At 43.6% G+C, this 7,863-nt stretch overlaps 1 protein-coding gene across 2 annotated transcripts in view; it reads right to left on the bottom strand.

The window, feature by feature from the left end:
• LOC129692233 (contactin-4) overlaps positions 1-6,513 on the bottom strand; it is a 1,033,094-nt gene extending 1,026,581 nt beyond the window's left edge. For both annotated transcript variants that reach the window (XM_055628516.1, XM_055628514.1), the window contains exon 1: positions 6,414-6,513. The gene's annotated coding sequence lies outside the window, so the exon portion shown is untranslated. The remainder of the gene's footprint in view (positions 1-6,413) is intronic.
• Positions 6,514-7,863: the final 1,350 nt, after the last annotated feature.

The raw sequence follows: 7,863 nt of genomic DNA on the forward strand, positions 1-7,863 counted from the left end.
GGAAAAAAAAAAGATCTATCTTTATTTATGTGTCTCTGTGCTTCTGTGTGTGGGTGTTCGTATGAGTATGAAGGTGCCTGTTGAGGCCAGATGAAATAATTCCCCTAAAACTGGAGTTACAGGGGGAAGGGGGTGTGCTGTGAGCTGTTAAGATGCAAACTCCAGTCCTCTCCAGGAGCAGTGAGAATGCACAAGCCTGAGCCACCTCCAGCCCAGGAGTTACAACTTCTGAGAAAGAGTTTCAATTACCATCACACACTAAGAACAAGATAATAATAAAACCCAAAGTTAAAGGGAAAATGAGAACATATGTTCCTAAGACAAGTAAGTACATTCTCCTTGTCCACAACTGGAGTGAGAAATGGGGAGTGAGTTACTAATCTCACTGGAACTCACTGGAAGCCAGTGACAGTGACAGGGAAGTTATTTCTGAAACCCATTTTCCTTTCTCCTGAGGCATTCAGTGAGGCTCTCCTCAGCTCCTTTTACAGCCAAGTGACCCAGTTTAGTCCAGTGAGCATATGGACAGACATCATCATAGCCACTGCCAGGCTTAGCCTAGAGCAACCTCTGGAGACTTCTCTGGAGAATTTATCTGTACATATGCCACAACTTTGTTGTTGAAAGATCAGGAATCCATGGACCTAGAGGAGGACAAAGCTGTACGAGTGTATGCAACCTAATTCCATATGGCCTAATTCCATGATGGGCAGCCAGGAGCTATGCAGAGAACACTGCATTGCCTGTGATGAGCTAAGTCACTGACGATTTATGATCACCACGACATCCTGTTTATCTCAAGGAACCGTGGAGCATGACTTGTTGGACATTTGTCAACATGACTGTGCCTGAGTGTTTTCATACCTCCAACTCCGTTAAAACACAATAACTTGAAAAATATATATATGCAAGTAAAAGCTGGGCATTTAGCTTAGTGGCAGAATAATTGTCTAGAATGCCAAAGAGGGAGTGCAAGATTTCTCAGTGGATAAACATACTTGATGCCAAGTCTGGTAACCTCAGGACTCTGTACTTGTGTATATGTCCCTTCCCATAGGTGCCACGGCACATTACCCCTCTGCACCAATACACATGTAAAGTTTAAAAACTAGAACGTGCAAGGTCCTGTGTTTAATACCAGAACCAGGCATCTTCCCTTACACATATATAACACGGAAAAGTGAGAGAAAGGGAAGGAAAAAGTTATATATTTAAGCAAGGCAGATTTCTGAGGACACATGATGAAAGAAACTCAGCAAGAAATGAATACAGGCTATTGAAGAAAAGGTAACTGATAGGCAAGATTATTATTAACTCTGAAATGCCCAAATTAATAACAACTATCATAGACTTAAAAAAAAAGATTAAAAAGTGACTGTCATAGACTTCCCTTTGGGAAGAACTGCCTTGGCACCTCGCCGTTAACCACCCAAACTTTCCTTTTCTGCCACTGGTATGTTTATAAAAGAAAAACACCCAAGTCTTATAAGACAAAGTCTCTCCTTTATAGGGAATGGGATAAAAATGACAGGATAGCAATTTGAAAGATAATTGTATTCGAGAGGACTAAGGTTATGGGGACAGGTCTCTTCAAGCATGGAGAAGATGCTTTACAAGGTAAATTTTGCAAAGCTGAGAGAATGAGAGGAGAATTGCTCCCTAATGGGTAGACTACATAAAAACATAAACAAAAACAGCCATTCTGATCAAAATGAAGGTGGGAAAGACTTTTTTTTCTATAGACCTACCAGAAATGATACTTCAAGAGAAAGTAAGAGGAACATATCTCCCAAATTTGTATGTATGAGAATACAATGGGAACTTAAGATAAAGACCATTTGTGGTTACATGAGCTATTGATTTATTTAAAATGAAAGGACATTGAATGGAAAGTTGTGGAAGTTTGAATATTTTGTTTGATATATATATAAACTCTACTTCATATGCTTTAGATGGTGTTTTTTTGTTATTTCCCAGGAATCTTTAATTACATTGTTATATGTATATAGGCTAAAGAAAAAAATGAACTATGGCTTAAGTAAGAAAAGTACATAGTAATGGGAAGAGGGACTGCCTCTGACATAATCTGATTGGCCTGGTCTTTGATCACCTCCCCCTGAGGGGGGAGCAGCCTTACCAGGCCACAGAAGATGAAAATGTAGCCACTTCTGATGAGAACTGATAGTCTAAGATCAGAAAGAAGGAGAGGAAGGCCTCCCCTATCAGTGGACTTGGGGAGGGGAATGCATGCAGAAAGGAGAGGAAGGGTGGGACTAGGAGGGGAGGAGGGAGGGGCTTATGGGGGTACAAAATGAATAAAGTGTAATTAATAATAATAATAATAATAATAATAATAATATTTTAAAAAAGAAAAGTACTCCAGCCCAAACCAACTAGTACTATAGTGTCTCTGCTTGAAAATGAAAAAAAAAAAAAATCAATTCTAAACTTAGACTATAGTTCAAATCCTAACACCATTTATGGTGCTAATCATAGTTATACTTGATGTAAAATGATTTGGCTCATCTTTGCCAACATTCATCATCTGTACAATAAATACAGAAAAAAAAATTCCCTACCTGAAAAAAAGAAAACAAGGAACTGGGGGAAGAAGTTGATGAAATAAGTAAATTTTACAATGACAGAATGTCAGAGAATTCTGGCTGCTTACCTCACCACAGCTTTTCTTACCACATATGTAGGTAGACCACACCTTTCAGACTCCTACATACATGCAAATTAAACATACATGAATCTATTTTATTCAATGTATGTAAGCAAAAGTGATCTGAACCACCTGCCAGCTTGGGCAATTAAAACCCAGAGTCTTTGTCCTAAAAATTCCATGGGAAAAAGCATGGTTTCACCACAGGATGCATAAAGGGTGGTCTCTGACTCACATCTTTCAAAATCGTTGCCAAAATTACCCATATTGGGACATGACACGAATTAGAAGTGTATTTTACATATGAAGCAATATGCTTTTCTGACTCATTTATTAGAGACGTTAAACTAGGCAATCTACTACAGTCAAGTTCTTTGTTTATTGCTTCATGTTTTACACCTAACATGAAACCTAAAAGTTGATATTGTTCCAGCCTGAAAGCTAAGGAAGCTCAGGCTCACAGAAGAGCACTTTCCCACTTTCATGAATCCAAAGACTGTTAGAAGCAGATACGGAATCAGGTGAATCTACTATAAGGTCAAGGACCTTCTCACCCTGCATACAGAACTGCAGTTTGGACAATGTTTGTGCTCTCCCCTTGTTCACTCCTGATCCCCATGATGTTTCTTCTTTAAAACTACACATTTTCACCTGTCTGTTTGCGTCCATAATTAGGATGACTTCTCTCAGGCTCTGCCTCTTACAGCTCACCTCAGACACTTGTCTCATGACAAGCAAACAGCTTAGAGGAGATAGATTCCTAGCACTTTTGCAACTGGCTATTGTGTCGCAGATAATTAATGATAGACACAAATAAAGAGGGAAAGGTAACAGAAATTCCCAAGCTGGCAGTGATCTCTTAATAAGAGAAATGTCCCAGTGGCACAAACAAATCCCCAGAAACCATAAAACGTTACAACTGACTATCATGTTGCTGCTTTCTTGCACTGTGTATCTTACCACAGTACATCAGCAAATGTCTCCAAATTACAACCGTATTTTAGTGATTTAATGCTCAATTTTTTTTCTTCTCATAGGAACTAATAAAAAGAAACTGACGAGAAAAAGATGAAGAAAAAGAAAATACTTTAAGTGCTAAATACTAGAACCTTTGAAAGACTTAAAATGGTGTTTGATGGACCCAAAACAATGGAAACAAAGGACTGTCCTCATCAATGAATAGACACCTGCCCCTGACAACCACATGAAATACATTCATCAGTTCAAATCCTATGAAAGCAAGTCCACAACAAAGTTTAATTTTCTCTGATAAAAGAGAGGTTAAAGCTAATGCATATTGCTTCTGACTTTGAATATAACAAAAGAAACAAGAAAATAAGATAAAGTTGGAGATGTCAGAAAGTTGCATAAGTCAGGATCATAAAGGGGGTGGTTTCAGACAACAAGTTTATTAATTAGGTTATTTTGATCTTTTTTTTTTTAAGACCTATATTGCAGATAACAATAGTCCCGTGGAACTTTTGAAAAGAATTTGCAGCCATAAGGCTGAGGAATTAGAGGAGAAAAGTGCAAAGACATACATACTTCTGAACAAGAAGATGTGGGTAAAATACAGAGATGAGGGGGAAAAAAATCCAACCTCATTTGACAGATTTGTTCTTTAATCACCCTTAATCGGGTGCTTATGCAATGACTACAGAGGAGGTTCTTAACTGCCTTCCAACTGACTTGAAAGCCCTCAGACCAGAGAAAGTACAAGTGGGTTCACATGTTACATATAAGAGATCTGCTTTTGTTGCAATTTCCAGAGGCAGCTCTAACAACAGGTGACTTCTCTTTGAGTTGTAGCCTGTAATTCAAAAGATCTTTCCCAGCTTGCAAGCTACTTAGTGCATTTCACATTGAACCTCATGTTCACGTTGAGACTTGTCAGTATGATCTCTTACACCAAGACAGGGAGTGAGAGTCTCCTGAAACCAGCGTTTTGTTTTCTTTTAACTGAAGGGAGGGTGTGAGTAGAATTTTATAAAGTAGCAAAACTCGTGATCTTAATGAAGTAGGCTTTTGATGCTTAGCAATGTTTTCTACTGCCCACAACCCGCTGGAGACTCCCACACTCTTCTGAATGAAATCGAAATGAAGATACCAAGATCAAACTTATAGAGAAATCTGAGTTTGCTCTTGACCACCCAAGGCGTGCCTGAAGTCTGACATAATGCTCTTTTTTATCTTACTGGGTAAAGACAGAAACACCTGCTCTCTAGCACTGTTTGAAACAGTGCGGTAGGGATCTCCCTGGAAAGTCTACAGCGGCTTGTACTCCTGTGTTAAGGAACAAGAACCACAAACAGCAAAATGCAAAAAACATTAAAAGCACATTCAAAATTATTCTATGTAGGTGTCCAAACAAATCAGTTCTGTTGTGTTTGTTCTTGAAACACCCAGCTCCCATCACCGTAATTTGCTGGAAATGCCTACGCAATTAAAAAAAGAAAAAAGAAGAAAAAAAGGAAAAAAAAAACCCGCTTTTATTCTGAAAAACAAGTCCCGCCCCCTTGTTGATTCCTGCAGGAAAGTAGAAAAAGTTCAGCGAGTGTGGCTCACAGGACCTGTCTTAACAAACAATCCTGCAATGTGTCCCCAAGACCTGGCTTGCCCTTCCTCCATGCGCTCCATACACCCAGAATCATCAAGTCACACTGAGGAACCTGGTCACAACCTCCGCAAACCTTTGCTGTCGGGAACCTAGTGAGGGGTGAGGGAAGGGAGAGGGGCACAACCTACCACCTCCTCTTCCCAGCGCACTAGGCAGCCTCCTTGCAGAAGCCTTGCGGTGGTGCAAAAGGCATCCATGCATCAGGTTCTGCTTGGTTCAAGAGACTGAGGAGCCTACGTCCTCCATGTCCACCTAACCCGTACCTTTCCGTTTTAGTAGAATATATACACTAGAGGGGTAAAGAGAGGAAATGAAGCAATGTTTTCGAGAGGTTGGCATTTGCGATACGCCTGATACCCGTCTCTCTCCTGCTCTGGAGAGGAGATGGTGCCTTTGCCTTCCCCAAAGAAACGGAGCACCCTCTCCTCCCCAGAAGTTATTGGAAATTCATGCTCCCCCTACAAACTCCCCAAACCAACACTGGGGAAATCTTGTGCTTTCCACGACAGCAGAGACCTGGCCAACGTGGCTCAGCGCGGAGCAATCACTGTGCTTTGCAGGGAGCCTGGCACAGTGTGGGTGTTCCAAAATATCAACATCTCAAAAGGGCTCTCTCTTTCCCGAGTCCCAGTCTACTACCGCTGATGTCCAAGTCCCTTCAAATTCCAGCCCAAGTTCACCTGCTCCTACCCTGTACTGCACCTGAGAGGGTATGGGAACCCTGGCACCCGCAGCAGAAAGAAACCCCAAGCAAGAATGCGCCCCCACCCCACCCCGTGGAAAGGCGCACAGCTGACCCAGCTGGAAGCGCTGATTTTAAGGGCTCTGGATGCATTTTCGGCTATAGGCTCCTCGTTTGGTGGATGTCTTGCAGCGCAACAAACTTCTCTTCACAGTAATAAAGGAGAAAAAGGGTCGCCTTGAGGTGACAGTGGCGTCCGGGGTTAGGGGTGGACTGCCACTTGCCAGGTGGAGTTCGCTCAGCTCCTCACAGCCCCTTGTCAGCCCTGCAGGAGTGACAACCCTGGGTACACCCCTGTCCATTCCCAGCCCTTAAGGACCGCGCTCTTTCCTCCCAAGCCGCGAACCAGAGTGCAGGGGACAGTGCGCTCCCAAGCCTGGCTGACTTACCCGAGGCGCCCCAGAACAGCGCTTAGCAGAACGGCGCTTGCTATCCGGCCAGCGTCCGAGGGTCCCGGCGGAGTGGCAAAAGCTCCGTACTTGCGACCAATCCTGGTTATGAACCTAGTGCTCTGTGGCTGCTGAGCGCTCCCCTCCCTCCCCGCGTCTGTGGCAGCTCTCAAAACCCGGCTCGCCGGAGTTCAGGCAGCAGCCGGCTTCTTTGCAGCCAGCTGGGGAAGACTTACAGGGAGGGGACGAGGCGAGGAGAGGGCGGGGGCGCACTCAGTGGAGCTGGGCATGCTCAGTGCGCCACCGGAGGTAGAGCACCCCTAGGCGTAGCACCTGCACCGCCCTGCCCTGGGGAGGCGACCCCGAGTAGCTACGCGGGACGCTGGCAAAGAGCATTGCGGGACATGACTGGTAACTAGGGAGGGATGGAAAAGGGTGTGTTTGTGCAGGGGTACAAGGAGAGAATGGCCTCTTCCTTTGCCACCTGAGTATTAGGGAACCAGGAGGCTCGACCTGCCTCTGTTATCCTGCACGCTCGGAATCAGGAGGATCTTAAGGTGGCCTGGTCGGGGATAACCACATCAGGGCTGAGAATTGCTGCGCATGGGTTTGGGGTGAGCGGTGGTACTGAATTTGGGATGTGGAAAGAGGTAGCTTTGGAAGCGGTTTTACTTGTTCGCTCGTAAGCCAAGAACGCTGGACAGACAACGTCGAGGACCGGACCTGGTGTCTTAACCAGTGCAACGTACTTTGAAGCAGGAATGCGCGTGGAGAGGGGTCTGGGAAGGAAGCGGAAACACTTGCCATAAATAGGGACAAGGATCAATTTGTGGTGTGGGGGATATACTAAAAACCTGGTTATTCAAAAGCGGATGCAGTAGATAATGACAGTGCTGTTGCCATTCCACAGGACTGCATGTTTGCTTGCAGAAATGGCTCCCTTCACCCCAATTCCAAATCTCGAGGTAGCCATAGTGACTGGGAAGGAAGTCCGAGACCCTGCGCAAAGCGAATCTGACAGGCAGAGGAGAGTCAACTCACCCAGAATCCACTTCCAGCAACACCAAGAGAGACTTGAGTTTCTCTCCCTTGGCGAAAAAAAAAGCCCTGGGGATTTTACAGAATCCCAGCCTTCCTGTGCACGACTCAGCAGTTCTGAGCTACAAAAACAACTTCTGACCATTTACACAATCATGCAAACTTACAGTGACATCTCCATTATGTGGGAAAGCTGTTAACTGGAAACCTATTTTTAAACTACTGTAGTAAGCAACTCCTCAACTCCTCTAAACACATAGTAGCCTCCTTAGTTGATACAAGTGATTTTGTTTTAAATTTAACCTTCTATCTTTGGTTATTGTTGTTGATTTTTAATGTAATAAGTTCTTAATAAATGAGCAAATCTTAACGAGGGGATAGCTATTACACGTGTTTCATGATCTGTGAAGTT

Source organism: Psammomys obesus, unplaced genomic scaffold (genome assembly GCF_907164565.1).
Source record: "Psammomys obesus unplaced genomic scaffold, mPsaObe1.curated_primary_1811, whole genome shotgun sequence".
NCBI lineage: Eukaryota > Metazoa > Chordata > Mammalia > Rodentia > Muridae > Psammomys > Psammomys obesus.